Raw genomic sequence first — 21,009 nt, 5'->3', positions numbered from 1 at the left:
TGATTTCATTAAGAGCCTTAAAGGCTTGTTACTCGGAGGCGTACATTTGTTGAGAGCCTCAAAGGCTATTTCATCATGGATAGTAGTAGACTTTCAGGTACTCGGTGTTCCAGGGGTGGGGGAGCTGATGGCCCTCGAGGCCTTCTAACTGGTAAGAGCCCGGTTTGGTCGACCAAACGACCTGGTAGGGCCCTTCCCAGTTAGGTCCGAATGTTTCAGCCCCCGGCTCAGCGGTGTTCTAGAATACTTGGCGAAGGACCAAGTCCCCGATACGAAATCGCCTAGTCTTGACTTTCGAATTGTAGAATCGCGCAACCTGTTGATGTCGAGCTGCGACTCGAAGCCTAAAGATACCTGTAACTTCTTCAAGCAAATCCAGGTTAGTCGCAATCTGCTCGGAGTTCTGGTTTTCTTTATAACTTTTAACCCGAGCCGTAGGGATGCAAATTTCAACTGGCACCATCGCCTCCGAGCCATAAGAGAGCGAGAATGGAGTTTCTCTAGTCGAGGACTGAACTGTGGTCCTGTAGGCCCAGAGAACGAATGAGAGTTCCTCGGCCCAGCTGCCTTTCGCTTTCTCCAACTTTGTTTTAAGATGGTGCTTGATAGCTTTATTGACTGCCTCCACCTGTCCATTGGATTGAGGGTGTCAAGGAGAAGAGTATGCATTTGTGATGCCGAGTTCTTGACACATGCTTCAGAATTTGTCGTTGTCGAACTGTCGACCATTATCTGACACAATGGTGCCCAGAATTCCAACGGCAGATGATGTTTTTCCAGACAAAGTCAATCACCTTCTATTCTGTAATTTTAGCAACGGGCTCGACCTCGGCTCACTTGGTGAAGTACTCGACTGCAACGATGGCGAACTTAACTTGCCCTTTTCATGTAGGCAGAGGACCAATGATGTCGATTTTCCACTGAGCGAACGGTCAGGGACCGCTTATGGGAGTCATTTCTTCAGCGGGTTGCTTTAGCACGGCTGCAAAGCATTGGCATTTGTCGCATTTCTGAACATAATTTTTAGAATCCTCCTTGATAGTCGGCTAGAAATATTCTTGTCGGAGTATCTTCAGGGCCAAGGCTCGGCTGCCGGAATGGTTTCCGCATATTCCTTCGTGAATCTCCCGAATGATATATTCTATCTCATTGGGTCGGAGACACCTGAGGTAGGGCTGAGAATGCCCTTTTTTATATAGGATATCGTCCAGGATGACGTATTGTGCTGCTCGGACTCTCAGTCGCCTGGCTTCCAACCTATCCGAGGGGATCTCGCCGGATGCAAGGTAGTTAAAGATTAGGTTCATCCAGCTCAGATTAGCACACACTGGATTGACTTCCTTCTCTCCTTTGTCGATGCTCAGATGTTCTATGAATTCAACGGGGGATGACTCGCGGGATCTTCCTTTCCGCGACCGAGGCGAGCCTTGCTAGGGCGTCAGCCCATGAATTTTTCGCTATCGGGATCTGATGGATAGTACAACTCCAAAATCTTTCAATCAATTTCCTTGCCTCGTCGAGATAAGCGATCATCCTTGTCTCCTTGGCTTCGTACTTGGTAGAAATATGGTTTACTACCAACTGAGAGTCGCATCAAACCCGAAGGGACTGAACACCTAGGCTTGCCGCCAATCTGAGTCCAGCTAGTAAAGCTTCATGCTTCGCCTCGTTGTTTGAGGCCTTGAACCTGAGTCTGATCGTGTGTTGGATAGCCGTGGAATCAAGTGCAATCAGGACGATTCCGGCCCCGGCCCCTTTGATATTGGATGACTCGTCCACATAGAGAACCCACCCCGGGTCCGATATCGCTTTTTGGTCACCTAGGGGGATGGGTAGAGTCATTTCGACTTCAGTACTGATCTCTTCTGCGCTCGGAGTGGTGAATTCGGCAATGAGGTCGGCCACAGCTTGACCCTTGATCGCTGTCAAATCTTTGTATGGATTAAAACAAGCACCAAAACAGTGGCATGAGAAGTTTGATTCCAAAATACTATCTCATGGTTTCATTCATAATGTAGCTGATAAATGCATATATTCTAAAGTAGATGGTAGTTATATCGTTATTATTTGTCTGTATGTCGATGACATGTTAATAATAAGTAATGAAATGGAAGGTGTGACTGAAACAAAGAGGTTTCTATCTTCCATATTTAAAATGAAGGATCTTAGACAAGTTGATACCATTCTAGGTATCAAAGTTAAAAAATATTGTGGGGGTTATGCTTTGTGTCAATCTCATTATATTGAGAAGATACTAAACAAGTTTAACCATATAAATATAAAAGAAGCAAAGACCCCATTTGATCCAAGTATCAAGCTAAAAGAAAATACTGGAAGAACAGTTGCACAATTAGAATATGTGAGTGCTATAGGGAGTCTTATGTATGCTATGCAATGCACTAGACCTGATATCGCATATGCTGCGAGTAAACTTACTAAGTTTACTAGTAACCCTAGTACTAAACACTGGAATGCAATAAGTAGAGTCTTTGGTTACTTAAAAGCAACCAAAGACGTATGACTATTTTATTCAAAGTTTCCTGCCGTATTGGAAAGATATACCGATGCGAGCTGGATATCAAGTGAAGGGGACAACAAGTCTACTACAGGGTGAGTATTTACCCTAGGAGATGCAGTTGTATCTTGGGGATCTAAGAAATAGACTTGTATAATGCATTCGACTATGAAGTCAGAATTTATAGCCCTGGTTGCAACAAGCAAAGAGGCTGAGTGGCTAAGAGATCTTCTATTAGAAATTCCTTTATATGTAAAGCCTATATTGACTGTGTCACTACATTGTGATAGTGAAGCCACATTAGCTAGATCCTATAGCGGCACTTATAATGGTAAGTCTAGATGTAAGACCCGTGTCCTAATCCGTACAATTTCATTAGCTTCCGCGGTCCAATTTCGGCAACCTTCGCACCGATTCGGTGTTTGCGCACGATCCTAAGCCAGTCCCGCGCACCGACGTCGGCTCGATCTGAAACTTATGTCTTGACGATCGCGTGTCGCCGCGGTTCCAACGCCGTGACTTGCGCACCGAACCGATACCTGGTAAGAAGATGCCGATCGGCGTTTATTCAAGAAACACCGCGCGTTACGGATTTCGAGGGAATCTCTACACAATAAGTCCCATCAATCATCATTAAATGCAACCTTATCTCAAGTACAACAACCCATACCTCTTTCTTCACAAAGTCAACTCTCTCTCTCTTCACCCATCCCTCCTTTACTCACTTTTCAAACAAACCCATGCCCCATTAATTACACCCATCACTCCATCACCTCATATCACTCCCATCCTCTCATTTTCTCTCTCATTTTCTCATATCTCTCCAAGCAACCCCAAGCCCCAAACGTCCAAGCCTTCTCTCCCAAACCACAAGTGTGGTCCACCTTCCATCATCCATCTACACCCTCCCATCTCTCATCCCCACCATCAAGAGTTCATCATCCTCCATCAAAGTTGAAGCTGAGGGGCATTGGAGTCTAAGGGACCAAGAAGAAGGAAGATAAGGTGGGTGAATTGCCATTATTTTAAATTTTAGGGCCCACTTGTTGGTGGGACCCATTTGGATGTATGTGATGTATTCAAGAGGGCCCATAGTGGCGGGGTTCCTCTATCTCACCTTATATCTCTCTTTCTATCTCTCTCTCTCTCTCTTCCTTTGTGATGGTGTGGATCCCACCAATATGTGTTACATCTACCCGTCCATCTACATTAGACGGTGCGGCCCATCTTATTGTAGGTGATGATCCACACCATCCACCGTTTAGGTGGGTCAAATGCTTTATATATGTAAATATATGTTATATTTTATATAATATATATAATATATATAATATAATATGTATTATATATATAATATAATATAATATATATATATATATATATTATGTATAAGTATTGGTGGGCCACATCTACGTGGGACCCACCACATTAATGTATTCATGCATGCCGTCCAGCGTCCCTGGACGCTGGCGAACGGTGAAGTGTAAACTGACGTGGGCTGTGCTAACGGGCTAGCCAAGAGGAGTGGTGGCCACTCATACAGGCCCCACCTTGATGTATGTATGTGATCCACACCGTCCAATCTATTCTCCAGTATTCTTTAGGCGTTGAGCCAAAATTTTAAGGCGATCTGATCATCAGGTGGGTCATACCATCTAAAACCATGTGAAGACATGCCAGATCATAAAAAGGTACTCGGTGGGACTCACCTGAAGTTTGGATGCAGGTGAAACTGGTTCTGGACGGGTAGAACAGTGGGATACACATAATGGGCGGGCTGGATTGTGAATCACATCTCTGTGGGCCCCAAAACAACAAAAAAAAAAAAAAAAAAAAATTTAAAGCAGCAGCGCTGCTGCTGCTGAGTGACGGGCGGACGGACGCTGGGGCCTCACGGCTCCAGCTGTGGGCCCCCACGGTGATGAATTTGGATCATCAACCCCGAGCATTTGGTGGGTCCCCACGGTTCATCCGTTCACGCCAAAAGTCAGCTGTATATGGAACTCTGGTGGGCCACATCATTTGAAATCATGTGAAGACATGTCTAAAACATATAAAATCGTTGGTGGGGCCTACCTGAGTTTTAGATGTTGCCGAAACTTGGTCTGTACCGTCATTTATATGGGACCCACATAATGGGTGGACTGGATTGTGAATCACATCTCGGTGGGCCCCAAAACAAAAAAAAATATATAATAATAATAAAAATTTTTAAAGCAGCAGTGCTGGGCCTCACGGCTCCAGCTGTGGGCCCCACGTGATGTGTTTCGGACATCAACACCGAGCATTTGATGGGTCCCCTTTGATTATGGTCTGTCCCTAAAAATCGACCGTATACTGATCTCAAGTGGGCCACACCATCCAAAAATAAAAATAAAATCAGGTGAATATATGCCTAAAACATATAAAATTGTTGGTGGGGCCTACCTGAAATTTGGATACGACTAAAACTTGGTCCGTACCCTCTGCCAAGTGGGACACACATAATGAGTGGACTGGATTTGGGGACCACCTCCCAGTGGACCCCCTGTCCATGTGAATATAATAATAGTTATTATAATAATATATATATATATATACATTTATAAACATGCATTACCATGGGCTTCCCTGGCTGTGTACACAGCTCCCCAGTCCAGTGGGCCCTACCCCAGTACCATAAGACCCTGTGAACGGTTGGGTGACAAATAAATATTACAATGGGCCCTACCTTGGTCCACGTAATTTTATGAACAATTGGGGTAGAAAATAAACATTGTGTTGGACCTTAGTTGGGTGGAAAATAAACATTATGTTGGGTCTTAAGTGGGTGGAAAATGAGCATTTTGGTGGGCCCCACTTAGGTAAGTATTGTCAACCGCACCCTCTATTAGTGTGGGCTCCATCATAATGTATGTGTTTCATCCAACGGCCCAACTATTGTGGAGATAATTTAAGGCCCATTATGGAGGCCCATCTTCATGCATTAGTGGTCCTTGTTGAGGCCCACCTTGATTTGTATTAGGCCCATATTATGAGGCCCATTGAGGCCCACCTTGATATAGATATGGGGCTCATGTTAGGTAGCCCATTTGATGTATTTGGGTCCTTGGGTCAAGGCCCAATTAGATGTATAAAAGGCCCATTACAATGTGTACTTCATGGAAGGCCATTCGTTGGGAGCGATGTTGGTTTGACGTCCACATTGATAATGTTGGTTAAATGTCCGCATTATAGCTCTCCCTAAGGCCCACCGATAGGCCCAAACTTGTGGTAAGTAGGCCGTCTAGGCCCATCTCCATTATACCTAGGACCCATCTCTTATTACATGTTTAGTATAGATGCATGATTCATGATCATTCGCACCATATGTATGCCTGGATGTGAGGAATGACCGATCATAGCATAAACCTTTGGATAGGCTGTTTATGGGCTCCCTTCGGAGTTGCCCCATATGAGCACTCGGTACGCGCAGGATTGCTGCATGTCTGATAGTATGATTCTTGCACTTGCATTTGTGTGATTGTGATCATTGTATGCCCTAGTGACACCAGGGACGTAGTCTCCACAGACACATCGTAGGTGGCTGGATTGGATACCGGAAATATTGTTACTAAGTATCGGGGCGCCATAGATGTCCCCAGGTGAAAATCCCTAAACCCGATGGTACCAGAGGATGACTCCAACGTCGAGACCGAGTGGATATATGAGCACACAAGGGCTAAATACCAGGAGGCCGCGTCTCCCACTGAGTCGTGGTCGTTTGGAAAGGGGTGTGGCCTTACTCACCCGAGGGTAGGGGGCAATACTAGGCTGAGTTTAACCAGCTCGTGATTGGGTCCGCTATCGACGTGCTTGGTAGATATTGGCAGACTATTGGTCGGGCGGATAGTGAGGTTTCTTACGCTCATTTGGGATGCGGCTAGGAGAGCGGCAGTGCCATTTGGAGTGTATTGAACCCCGGTGATTATCCGGAATGAGACCTATACTGATACATGTTGAGGATTGGCATGCTTGAGTTGCATCTTGCATCGCATGGCCGTGTTATGGCCGATAGCATTCATATCTTGCACCGCATAGCCTTGGTACGGCTGATTGCATTCATGTGCTCATCACCATGATTCCGCATCACTCTGACCTTGCATTTTGAGTACGTTTATATTGCGCACACACTTACACCACCCTCTAAGCTTTCCATAAGCTTATGCGCGATTGATGCGTGCAGGTGACGCCAGGACGCAGTCGCAGCCATAGTCTCGCTGTAGTTGGAGCGTGCAGCTGAGCTTCTGGAGTTTGCTTCTTTTGTTACATTGTATTTTTCCCTTTTGTCGCATTGTACTCAAAAGTTTTTTTTATCTTAGTGGATTTTGTGGTGGTGTTCTTGTGGTTATTGTTTGTGGGTTATGCTTTTGTTATGCTCATTATGAATCAGACTGATGATTTGAAATCCTCCTTGTAGTATCCCAGGATCGGAACCTGGTGAATGGGTGCCGGGATCCGAAAATGGGGTTCTACGGAGGCTGTCGGCGCCGGATTCGGCGATCGGGAATTTTGTGAGCCCGGTTTCCGAGTTCGGGGCGTGACAGAAGTTGGTATCAGAGCATAACTCGGGAATAACCAAGAACAACATTACATGTCTGCTATGAATGATTAAGTCCTAAGTTTGGATAGCCTAGCGATCTTTTATTACAGACCCTTAACGTGCGTGCCTTCGCGAGCCCTTAAGTTGATAGGCACCTTCGCTCTTTCCTGTAGGACATGGCGCGCAGGAGAGTGACCCGATCGACTCCCGCACCACCTGAGACTTCAGCTCCACCACCTGCGGCTCCCGCACTACCACCCACGACACCTGCTCCGCCACCAGAGATTCCTACCGCTCAGCCTGAGGATGTCGCTCCTCTACCAGAGATTCATACCGCCCATCCTGAGGATGCTACACCTCCACCAGAGACCGGTGCGGATCCGACTGTATCTGTGAGTGCTTCTCAGTTGCAGCAGATGCTGCAGGCTGTGACGGCCGCACTCCAGGGGCAGAGCAGACACTCGGTTGTTTCACCGGCCCAGGCAGAGCAGGAGCGCGCGAGTGCCTTACTGCGTGAGTTTCGACAGTTTGATCCTCCACGATTCCAGGGCGAGCCAGATCCGACAGCAGCTGAGAGGTGGCGCTCCGATGTGGAGAAGATTTTTGATACCATGTCATGTACGACCGAGCAGCGAGTTCGGTTGGCGGTGTTTCTTTTTCAGGGCGAGGCCGAGCATTGGTGGACCTCTATTACCCATGTTGAAGGACCTGATTATGTCTGGACATGGGAGAACTTTATCAACTGATTCGAGGAGCAGTACTTCCCTGACCACATACGACATCCGAGAGCACTAGAGTTCGAGGCTCTGATGCAGGGGGAGACATGTCTGTGGCATAGTACGTGGCCCATTTTATGGTGCTATCGAGGTTCGCACCATATTTGGTTGATGATGAGAGGCGGAAGACCCGCCGTTTCGAGAACGGCTTATGTTAAAGTCTTCGAGGCCGTGTTATTGGGCATGAGCTCCGACCTTTCAGGCGGTAGTACGGAGGGATCAGATTTATGAGACTGAGTGGGCTGGCGCGCAGGCAGAATCAGAGGAAGGGTCAGAAGAGGCAGACCCCTTCCAGCAGCAGCAGCGACGACCACAGAGGTATAGGAGCCACCCACTTGCTAGAGCACCAGCAGCACCGCCAGCGCCACCCCAGCAGCCATTTGCGGGGACTTGTTTTGGATGTGGTGGGTCAGGGCACCCTGTCCGAGTGCCCTCGCCCTCATCTGCAGCGATCGAGAGGATCACAGCAGCCTCACCCACATCCGCCGAGAGCACCACAAGACCTTCAAAGACAACGGCGACCTCGGACCTCCAGCCAGCGACCCCATCGGCGGCACGCCCACCTCGGCCCGAGACCTCGGCAGCAGAGAGGCATCGGTATAGGCCGCCGCAGAGGCGCAGCGGCACAGGACCTCGAGAGGACAGCACCTCCCGGCCCGGCTCAGCTAGGTTCTACGCGGCTCGCGAGACCCGCAGATCATCCGGAGGAGTCGTCGAGGGTATACTTCCGTCTCTTCATGCATCGCTCGAGTATTATTTGATTTCGCGCTTCTCACTCATTCATGTCCGAGGGTTTCGCCGATCGATTGGATTGCCGACGAGTCTACTAGTGAGGGATTGATCGTATCGACGCCCTTGGGGAGGACCTCAGTATTGGCCGTTTCTGTCCATCTTGCCGGTTCTTGTCGGTGATATCTTTTTGCCGGCTGACTTGTTTGATGTCAGATTTGGACGTTATCTTGGGCATGGATTGGCTTGCCGAGTATCACGCTATCTTGGACTGCTCGCGAGGACGGTCACATTCTGCATACCAGGCTTGCCTCAGTTCCAGTTCATCGCCGAGCCTAGAGGAGAGCCGTTGTCTTGCTTGATGTCCTGTGCAGTCGAGGAGCCTATGGCCATTTGTATTGATCAGTGGCCAGTTGTCTGCGACTTCCCCGACGTGTTCCAGGAGATTCCAGGATTGCCTCCTCGCCGTCATATCGAGTTCCAGATCGATCTTGTGCCCGGTACCGCACCTATCTCGAAGGCCCCGTACCGTATGGCACCGATGGAGTTGCGTGAGCTGCAGCGTCAGTTGGACGAGTTGCGTGAGTTGGGATTTATTCGTCCGAGCAGTTCGCCTTGGGGAGCGCCGGTACTCTTCGTTAGGAAGAAGGATGGCTCGTTGAGGCTCTGCGTAGATTACCGCGAGCTCAACCGGGTCACGATTAAGAACAAATACCCGCTCCCAAGGATAGACGATTTATTTGATCAGCTGCAGGGTGCACAGTTCTTTTCGAAGATTGACCTGCGTTCTGGTTATCATCAGATTCGTGTTCGAGAGGAGGACATCCCGAAGACAGCTTTCAGGACGCGTTATGGTCATTTTGAGTTTCAGGTTATGTCCTTTGGACTGACCAATGCACCCGCGGTCTTCATGCAGTTGATGAACGAGGTCTTTCGTCCATATCTCGATCAGTTTGTTGTGGTCTTCATTGACGACATTCTGATATATTCAAGAACCCGTGAGGACCATATGCAGCATCTGGAGATCGCCTTGCAGACCCTCCGTGCCCACCAGCTATATGCGAAGCTGGAGAAGTGTGAGTTCTGGCAGGAGGAGGTGAGATTCCTCGGTCACGTGGTGACGAGGGAGGGTGTCGCAGTGGACCCCTCGAAGGTTGATGCAGTGCGTCAGTGGGGTCAGCCCACGACTGCGTCCGAGATCCGTAGTTTCCTTGGTTTAGCGGGATATTATCGGCGCTTCATTGAGGGCTTCTCCCGTATTGCAGCCCCGTTGACCAGGTTGACTCGGAAGGGCGCAGAGTTTATTTGGAGTGATGCCTGTGAGCGAGCATTTATGGAGCTAAAGGACCGTCTGACGTCCGCTCCTGTCCTCACTCTTCCCTCTGGGAGTGATGGATTCGTGGTATTTACCGATGCTTCGCGTATTGGATTGGGTGGTCCTGATGCAGGGTAGACTGTAGCATTTGCGTCTCATCAGCTCAAGGTTCATGAGCTGAACTACCCCACGCACGATTTGAAGCTGGCAGCAGTCGTCTTCGCACTGAAGGTGTGGAGACACTATCTCTATGGGGTTAGGTTCGAGCTCTTCTCTGACCACAAGAGTTTGAAGTATCTATTCTCTCAGTATGAGATGAACATGAAACAGAGACGCTGGATGGAGATTCTGAATAACTATGATTTTAACCTCCAGTGCCACCTAGGCAAGGCGAACGTAGTGGTAGATGCCCTTAGCCGTTAGCCATAAGGCCTGGTGGCACATATGATGATTCAGGAGTGAAGGATGCTTGAGAATATAGCAGAGTACGACTTCGATTTTGGTTTGCAGTCTTCTATCGTTCAATTATCGAGCTTGTCGATTCAACCCTCTCTTGTCGCAAGGGTGATCGAGGCTCGGCAGATAGATGAGTCGTTACAGGATTACCGAGCAGATGCGGCATCTGAGAGTCAGACAGTTTGGCAGATGGTTCCGATGGTGGACTTCGCTTTAGAGGCCGATTGTGTGTCCGGATATTCCTGAGTTGCGCAGAGATCTTATGGCCGAGGCACATCGATCGCGATTTTCTATCCACCCGGCTCGACGAAGATGTACCATGATATGAGGCGATAATTGGGCAGGAATGAAGCGCCAGATTGCCAGGTTTGTGGCCGAGTGTGACACATGCCGGCGTGTCAAGGCCGATCATCGGAGACCCTGGTCTATTGCGGCCGTTGAGCGTCCGATGTGGAAGTGGGAGCACGTATCTACAGATTTTATTATGGGTTTGCCGAGGACTCGGCGCGGTCATGACGCCATCCGGGTTGTCGTGGACCGTCGACGAAGTCGGCACATTTTCTTGCGATTCGTGCAACTTGGCCCTTGGGACCGGCTTGCGAGGTTGTTCATTGAGGAGATTGTGAGACCGCACGGCGTACCGGTCTCGATCGTTTCGACCGAGACCCGAGGTTCACGTCTCGATTTTGGAGGAGCTTCAGAGAGCTATGGGCACTGAGTTGCAGCTCAGTTCAGCGTATCATCCGCAGACCGATGGCCCGAAAGGGTCAACCAGATCCTTGAGGATATGCTTCGAACTGCGTGATTGACTTCGGTGGTAGCTGGGATGAGCATCTGCGATTGGCTGAGTTCGCATACAACAACAGCTATCAGGCGACCATTGGCATGGCTCCTTTTGAGGCATTATACGGCAGACCGTGCAGATCTCCAAGTTGTTGGACCGAGGTTGGAGAGCGGCGTCTCCTAGGTCCCGAGCTTGTGCAGGAGACATCAGAGGTTATTGATACCATCAGGGAGAGGATGCGCACAGCTCAGAGCCGGCAGAAGAGTGTTGCTGATCGCCGGCGTCGTCCCTTAGAGTTTGATGTAGGGGACCATGTGTATCTCAAGGTCTCGCCTATGAAGGGCGTAGTTAGATTTGGAGCGAAGGGTAAGCTTGCCCCGAGATTCATAGGACCTTTCGAGATCACTGAGCGCATTGGCGCTGTGGCCTATCGGCTTGCCTTACCATCTCAGTTGTCTGGCGTCCACAACGTTTTTCACGTCTCTATGTTGAGGAAGTGTGGGTCAGACATAGTTCCTGTTATCGATTGGCAGCCGTTGGAGGTTCGTGAGGACGCTTCTTACATCGAGCAGCCAGTTCGTATCCTTGATCGGAAGGAGCAGGTCCTCCGAACCAAGGTCATCCCCTTGGTGAAGGTTCAGTGGGGTCACCATTCTGTGGATGAGGCATCTTGGGAGCGCGAGGCTGAGATTCGAGAGCGCTATCCTCATCTCTTTGATGATTGATTGTATGTTGTATGTCATAGGTTGTCTCTGGTATTTATATGGCGATGCCTTGCTTCCTCTTCTATTATGATTTATGTTTTCTTGTGTTGATTGTTTAAATTTCGAGGACGAAATTTTTATTTGGTGGGGAGAGCTGTAAGACCCGTGTCCTAATCCGTACAATTCTGTTAGCTTCCGCGGTCCTTCCGGTCAAATTCCGGCAACCTTCGCACCGAATTCGGTGTTTGCGCACGATCCTAAGCCAGGTCCCGCGCACCGACGTCGGCTCGATCTGAAACTTATGTCTTGACGATCGCGTCGTCGCCGCGGTTCCAACGCCGTGACTTGCGCACCGAACCGATACCCAGGTAAGAAGATGCCGATCAGCGTTTATTCCGAAGAAACACCGCGCGTTACGGATTTCGAGGGAATCTCTACACAATAAGTCCCATCAATCATCATTAAATGCAACCTTATCTCAAGTACAACAACCCATACCTCTTTCTTCACAAAGTCAACTCTCTCTCTCTTCACCCATCCCTCCTTTACTCACTTTTCAAACAAACCCATGCCCCATTAATTACACCCATCACTCCATCACCTCATATCACTCCCATCCTCTCATTTTCTCTCTCATTTTCTCATATCTCTCCAAGCAACCCCAAGCCCCAAACGTCCAAGCCTTCTCTCCCAAACCACAAGTGTGGTCCACCTTCCATCATCCATCTACACCCTCCCATCTCTCATCCCCACCATCAAGAGTTCATCATCCTCCATCAAAGTTGAAGCTGAGGGGCATTGGAGTCTAAGGGACCAAGAAGAAGGAAGATAAGGTGGGTGAATTGCCATTATTTTAAATTTTAGGGCCCACTTGTTGGTGGGACCCATTTGGATGTATGTGATGTATTCAAGAGGGCCCATAGTGGCGGGGTTCCTCTATCTCACCTTATATCTCTCTTTCTATCTCTCTCTCTCTCTTCCTTTGTGATGGTGTGGATCCCACCAATATGTGTTACATCTACCCGTCCATCTACATTAGACGGTGCGGCCCATCTTATTGTAGGTGATGATCCACACCATCCACCGTTTAGGTGGGTCAAATGCTTTATATATGTAAATATATGTTATATTTTATATAATATATATAATATATATAATATAATATGTATTATATATATAATATAATATAATATATATATATATATATATTATGTATAAGTATTGGTGGGCCACATCTACGTGGGACCCACCACATTAATGTATTCATGCATGCCGTCCAGCGTCACTGGCCAACGGTGAAGTGTAAACTGACGTGGGCTGTGCTAACGGGCTAGCCAAGAGGAGTGGTGGCCACTCATACAGGCCCCACCTTGATGTATGTATGTGATCCACACCGTCCAATCTATTCTCCAGTATTCTTTAGGCGTTGAGCCAAAATTTTAAGGCGATCTGATCATCAGGTGGGTCATACCATCTAAAACCATGTGAAGACATGCCAGATCATAAAAAGGTACTCGGTGGGACTCACCTGAAGTTTGGATGCAGGTGAAACTGGTTCTGGACGGGTAGAACAGTGGGATACACATAATGGGCGGGCTGGATTGTGAATCACATCTCTGTGGGCCCCAAAACAACAAAAAAAAAATAATAAAAATAAAAAAAAAATTTAAAGCAGCAGCAGCGACGGGCGGACGGACGCTGGGGCCTCACGGCTCCAGCTGTGGGCCCCCACGGTGATGAATTTGGATCATCAACCCCGAGCATTTGGTGGGTCCCCACGGTTCATCCGTTCACGCCAAAAGTCAGCTGTATATGGAACTCTGGTGGGCCACATCATTTGAAATCATGTGAAGACATGTCTAAAACATATAAAATCGTTGGTGGGGCCTACCTGAGTTTTAGATGTTGCCGAAACTTGGTCTGTACCGTCATTTATATGGGACCCACATAATGGGTGGACTGGATTGTGAATCACATCTCGGTGGGCCCCAAAACAAAAAAAAAATATAATAATAAAAAAAAAAAAGAAATAAAGCTGGGGCCTCACGACTCCAGCTGTGGGCCCCACGTGATGTGTTTCGGACATCAACACCGAGCATTTGATGGGTCCCCTTTGATTATGGTCTGTCCCTAAAAATCGACCGTATACTGATCTCAAGTGGGCCACACCATCCAAAAATAAAAATAAAATCAGGTGAATATATGCCTAAAACATATAAAATTGTTGGTGGGGCCTACCTGAAATTTGGATACGACTAAAACTTGGTCCGTACCCTCTGCCAAGTGGGACACACATAATGAGTGGACTGGATTTGGGGACCACCTCCCAGTGGACCCCCTGTCCATGTGAATATAATAATAGTTATTATAATAATATATATATATATATACATTTATAAACATGCATTACCATGGGCTTCCCTGGCTGTGTACACAGCTCCCCAGTCCAGTGGGCCCTACCCCAGTACCATAAGACCCTTTGAACGGTTGGGTGACAAATAAATATTACAATGGGCCCTACCTTGGTCCACGTAATTTTATGAACAATTGGGGTAGAAAATAAACATTGTGTTGGACCTTAGTTGGGTGGAAAATAAACATTATGTTGGGTCTTAAGCTGGGTGGAAAATGAGCATTTTGGTGGGCCCCACTTAGGTAAGTATTGTCAACCGCACCCTCTATTAGTGTGGGCTCCATCATAATGTATGTGTTTCATCCAACGGCCCAACTATTGTGGAGATAATTTAAGGCCCATTATGGAGGCCCATCTTCATGCATTAGTGGTCCTTGTTGAGGCCCACCTTGATTTGTATTAGGCCCATATTATGAGGCCCATTGAGGCCCACCTTGATATAGATATGGGGCTCATGTTAGGTAGCCCATTTGATGTATTTGGGTCCTTGGGTCAAGGCCCAATTAGATGTATAAAAGGCCCATTACAATGTGTACTTCATGGAAGGCCATTCGTTGGGAGCGATGTTGGTTTGACGTCCACATTGATAATGTTGGTTAAATGTCCGCATTATAGCTCTCCCTAAGGCCCACTGATAGGCCCAAACTTGTGGTAAGTAGGCCGTCTAGGCCCATCTCCATTATACCTAGTACACATCTCTTATTACATGTTGAGTATAGATGCATGATTCATGATCATTCGCACCATATGTATGCATGATGTGAGGAATGACCGATCATAGCATAAACCTTTGGATAGGCTGTTTATGGGCTCCACGATAGGCGGAGTTGCCTCATATAAGTGCATGGTATCTCCAGGGCTGGTGCATGACTGAGACTATGCTTCATGCACTTGCATTGTGTGATTGTAGTAACGGTATGCCCTAGCGACATCAGGGCCATAGCCTCCACACACACATCGTGGATGACAGGATTGGATACTGAAAATATTTAGTTTTAGCATACGGGCGCCATAGATATCTCTGGGTGAAAATCCCTAAACCCGATGGTACCGGAGGATGACTCCAACGTCGAGACCGAGTGGATATACGAGCGCATGAGGGCCGAATACCGGGAGGCCGCGTCTCCCACCGTGTCGTGGTCGGTTGGAAAGGAGTGTGGCCTTACTCGCCCGAGGGTAGGGGCAATACTAGGTGAGTTTGACCGGCTCGTGAATGGGTCCGCTATCGACGTGTAGGATAGGTATTGGCGGACTATTGGTCGGGCGGATAGTGAGGTTTCTTACGCTCATTTGGGCTGTGCGGCTTAGAGAGCGACAGTGCCATTTGGAGTGTATTGAACCCGGTGATTATCCAGAATGAAACTGTATTGATACATGTTGAGGATTGGCATGCTTGAGTTGCATCTTGCATCGCATGGCCGTGTTATGGCCGATAGCATTCATATCTTGCACCGCATAGCCTTAGTACGGCTGATTGCATTCATGTGCTCATCACCATGATTCCGCATCACTCTGACCTTGCATTGTGAGTACGGTTATATTGCGCACACACTTACACCACCCTCTAAGCTTTCCATAAGCTTATGCGCGATTGATGCGTGCGGGTGACGCTAGGACGCAGTCGCAACCATAGTCTCGCTGTAGTTGGAGCGTGCAGCGGAGCTTCTGGAGTTTGCTTCTTTTGTTACATTGTATTTTCCCTTTTTGTCGCATTGTACTAAAAAGTTTTTGATCATAGTGGATTTTGTAGTGGTGTTCTTGTGCTTATTGATTGTGGGTTATGCTTTTGTTATGCTCATTATGAATCAGACTAATGATTTGAAACCCTCCTTGTAGTATCCCAGGATCGGAACCTGGTAAATGGGTGTCGGGATCCGAGAATGGGGTTCTACGGAGGCTGTCGGCACCGGATTCGGTGATCGGGAATTTTGTGAGCCCGGTTTCCGAGTTCGGGGCGTGACAGTTGTGGTTATGCTTATTATGAGACAAATGTACGTTGGAAAATCCTCCTTATAGGATCCTAGGATCGAAATCTGGTGTATACGCGCTTGGAGCCGAGAATGGGGTACTACGGAGGCTGGCAGCAAGAGGGATGGGATTGAACTCTTCAACCAAAGTTCCATCAGTAATGGTAACCCAACCTAAGGTCAGAAAATCTCTAATTTTGGGTTTAATGGGTAAGAACAAGTCACTGATATGTGGAAAGTTTTCAGCACTAAATTATAAAACCTCATCCATAATAGATAAGTGCTGAGCGTTACAATAGAGGGTTGAGTCTTAGAACTCTTAATGAAATCCAGTCTATAAGGACAAGTATCTTATAGTAACGGAGACACTGAAAAAATTCCACCTATATGAATGTAGAGATGGTGCCGTCTCTCATGAGAGTTAGGAGTTTTCTCTCGGGATCGTTCACGAATTAGGATAAGCACATGGCCATTAATTGTGTTGAGTAAGATTGTGAAAACTCTAACAAACACATAACGAATATGTGTGTGGTATTTTCAATTCTGTTATCTAGGAATAATTGGTTCAAAGCTGTGGCTACTAGTTATTTCGACGGAGTTTTGAAATACTTACACTAAGGAAAGATTAAAATCGAAAAATATCTTTCTTTATGCATATAATCTGATTATTCTGGCAGTATTGTTTAACCGAGAAAATAATTTTATAAAATTAAGTGGGGGATTGTTGCAAAAAATATTGATTTTAATAAAATATATTTCAATAATAAAATAATATATAATATATAAAAAAGTTGTTTTGAAAAACACTTTTCTATGGGTTTTTTGGGAATAGTCCCACATGGAAAAGGGAAGAGAAAAATCTGTGGTTTATATGAAAGATGTGGACTATTATAATATTTACCTACGTAGTCCGTAGACTATGGACCTTGCGTATTCCAGTGCGTAGAACTGGAACACTAGCGCGCGCGCTCGCGCCCGCGCTCGGGCACGGGCTTGGTCTTAGTCTCTGTCAAGGGCTCGGTGTGAGGGCGTGAGCATGTGAGGCAGTGTAGCTGTAGAGACGCTAGTGGCGCACTTTGCACTTCGCACGTTCACAGCAACCCGGAGCGAGACGTGTGCGACTAAGTGGCTATGGCGGGTGACTGGTTAGCAGAAAGACTAAAGGATCGGGAGAGAAATCTCTCAGTATAAATAGAGGGACTGAAAAGAGCTATTGCAGTAGAAACTGTAACAGCTAAGCCATTAGTGCAGGGTCCAGCTGTAACTGCTGCATGGTTAGCCCAACAGCTAAAAAACGGCTAGTTGTTGTCTCACAACAGTCAGCATGCAGCAGATTAATGGCCCATGCACAATAGTCAGAAAACGGCTAGTTTTCCAATAGCTAGAAATGGCTTAATAAAATTTAAGTCTCTGGACCATAACCCCCTAGCCACCATGGCCTATAAAAGGAGGGCCTGGATAAGTTTCCAAACTATCTCAACTCACTCTAGCAAACTCATACGAATTGAGACAGCCAGCCTTTCTCCACTCATATATTTTAGTGTTTCCAACAACATAGCAAGGCTTAAACCTTAGCTTGAAGAACAGACCAGCTGTGTGGTATAGGACGGTTCAATTGAACCAGTGGCTGAAGATTTGAACTGACCTGTGCAGAAGTTGAAACTACTTTTCTCTTCTTTTCTTCTTCTTTTGAGATTTTTCTTTTATAGTGTAATACTGCCAGAAAGTGAGTAATTGAGTTCCATTTGGTGGGCTTTCGTGTTTGCTGAATGTGGACCCACATCGGGCTCGTCGTATCCTAGAAGTTGTTTGCCTCGAACCTATCAGCATACTCAATTCACTTTAGTAGGGGCAAATAACGCTTTAAAGACAATGTTTCAGACATGTTTTAGCCTGTCCTGACTTCAGATTATTTTACAATTTTCGGTTTCCACATTATACAAAAATACATTTATCTGTATAATTTCCAACAAGTTAAATGACTGTTAGTCTTTAAAAAAAAAATGCTCAACGGACAAGACGAATGTTATTCCATCCGATCCACTCGTGTATACAATACGCATCCATTCAGGCGACTGACAAAGATGACTGGATTGGATTCGCAGAAGAATGGGAAGTTACGAGATGCGTGGCAGATAGCATCAGGATATTTGATGTACTGGACTTGATTTCACGGTTCTGTTCTGGTGTGGTGTCTGCCTACCCATGGCTTGGACGAGACCGAATATAAGAATCCACGGTGGAAATATTGCATCCAACAGGATGGATGGAATGCATGTCCGTCATATCCATCCAATGATCAGATGGATGGGATTTCTGTCCCACGTGACAATCAGTAACACCAATGTTACAGCGCACTTGATGGATGGAATGCATGTCTGCCCATCCAATGATGTTTTCTGTCCCACGTAATGGTCATTCAGCCGACGTGTGGGGGTTTTACTGGACCATGATCATTCAATATTTTATGGATCATCAGATGATGATGAGCAGGCTCGGACTGATGACCCATTTTAGTTCATGAGCCCTGACCCTTCAGCCCATTCATTGTATTAACGTGAAATAGGTTCCGATATTTCATGAGCATGAGCATGGACCTTCTGGTCCACTTTTGTGGGCTTGAAAATTCCATGTTTTGCCCAAAACATATATTGATAAGCTTCTTATAATTATTATGTCAAATATCATGTATGTATATTAATTTAGGATATTATAGTTGATTTACATTGATCGGTCAAACACAAATTTTATAGTGTGGATTTTAATTACAAGCTGCCAAACACAATTCATGATTCTAATTGCCGTAGATTTTTTAATAATTTTGAATTAAATTCTAATTTGCACTGAGTTTATATTTGCCAAACAACCCCTTACCTTAAATTCGCAATACCCTCTTATGTTACATTCTTCCAATCCATCACCCTTCCACTTCCACTGAATCGGTTGTACTGTGCTGTAGCATATGAAAATCAGGTTCTGTGAATATATTTTCAATGTATTTTAATTATAAGCTGCCAAACACAAAATTTTAGATTGCAACAGATTTTAATTACTGCAAAACATAATAAAGGATTTTAACTGCCATGTATCTATGGTAATCGTGAGTTAAATTCCAATTGGCACTGAATCCATCTTGCCAAACAACCCCTAACCTTAAGTTCTGTGCATTATCATCTATCTACATTTATCCCGTCCATCACCTTTCCAGTGGCTCTTTAGCTCATCTTGGGATATTAGGACATTGTCACTAATAAGTTAGCTTAGCGCCCTATAGCATAAGAAACAATGAGGATTAAATGTCGGTTGCTCTAGCCCATCTCAGGACATTATCGCAAATACATGCTACAGTACAAGAACAATGAAGATTAAACGGTGAGGATTGAGCAAATACGTGCTACAGTGCAAGAACAATGAAGATTAAACAGTGAGGATTGAGTGTCCAATATTAAAACAACATTAGGCACACAGAAATTCTGTGATCTTGATATTTAGTTCCGTCATTATCCAGCCAAATAGACACCATAGAGGGTCCCACAAAGCATGGGGTTACAGTGGATTCTTTTAACCCAGGTAACTCTTAACTTGCCTGGGCAAGTCATGCTAGTGCAGTCTTTGCCGGAAACTTAATTAGTGTTGATGGAGAAATCTGGTTAGCTCTTTCTGAACCTATTTAGCTACACAATGAACAAATAAGGAAGACCCTAACGAGAGGAGGGGACCTTCCGATGCCTAGGTTAGGAAAGGGATCTAGGTCTAATCGAGTATTAATGGTTTAGAGCTAAAGATTGTATGTACCTTTCATCATTAGATGTACCTCTATTTATAGCTTAGGAGAGGCAGTGAAATAGAAGAGATTCCCCTATTTAATAAGTGCGTATTATAAAGGGATTTGAATCCGGATGAGTAGTGAATCTCCCGAGATCCTCGGTGAAGATTTCGGGATCCTAAATTTATAGGTTTCCTAGATCTTTGGCTAATATCTTGGGTGGATGTGGTCAGACCTTGATAGGAGGTGGGCTGAGCCGACTCGAAGTGCGCTGACCTAGGACGTACCGATGTAGGACGTGCCAACCCGGGATATGCCGACCTGGGATATGTTGACCTGAGTCCTCATGGCCTGAGCAGTATCATCCAGGGTTGTGCCGACCTAGGTGATGCCGAGCTGAGTAATGTTGACCTGTCTCCTTAGTTAAGCAGGATCAAGGCGCTTATGACGAACTCTAAAGATCTCGGAATTAGCAAAAAAAGTGTTCTTGGGGGCATGTTCTTCAGCCACGGACTTTGAGTAGGAAGCAGATTCTCAGGACGACCGTGCCTCTTCTTCCTCTCCTTCCTTCTCAATCTTTTTGCCGTTGAGGGAGGGGAACGGAATGACTTATCTTACACTTGGTTGATAGTATAAGGTTCGGACCTGACCTTTTTTTATATATCGCGGTCTCATTCTCCCATAACAATTAGCATCGGCTGTTATAGGCTGGCCGCATCACTCCATGGGTATCAGGCTCTTGCAGTCTTTGTTGGAAACCTAACTTGCATGTGTTGGAAGGTAGATGACTTTTACTAGTTGAGTGCCACCTCAGGTGAACTGCATTAGGCTAGTTCTGAATTATTTAAAAGTGGCCGTGACTTTCCAAATGACCCGTACATAGTCATTAGAAATGGAGATTGTCTACATCTTTTGACTTAAAAGTGTGAAACTAAAATTTCGCCCAGAATATAATATAAACCTCTTTTAAGTTTTCCCTTTAAATTTGGACTATCTGGTGTTTTACTTTTAACCATCCACTTG

Source organism: Magnolia sinica, chromosome 4, assembly GCF_029962835.1.
Source record: "Magnolia sinica isolate HGM2019 chromosome 4, MsV1, whole genome shotgun sequence".
Taxonomy (NCBI): Eukaryota; Viridiplantae; Streptophyta; class Magnoliopsida; order Magnoliales; family Magnoliaceae; genus Magnolia; species Magnolia sinica.
Note: the sequence above shows the minus strand (reverse complement) of the source record.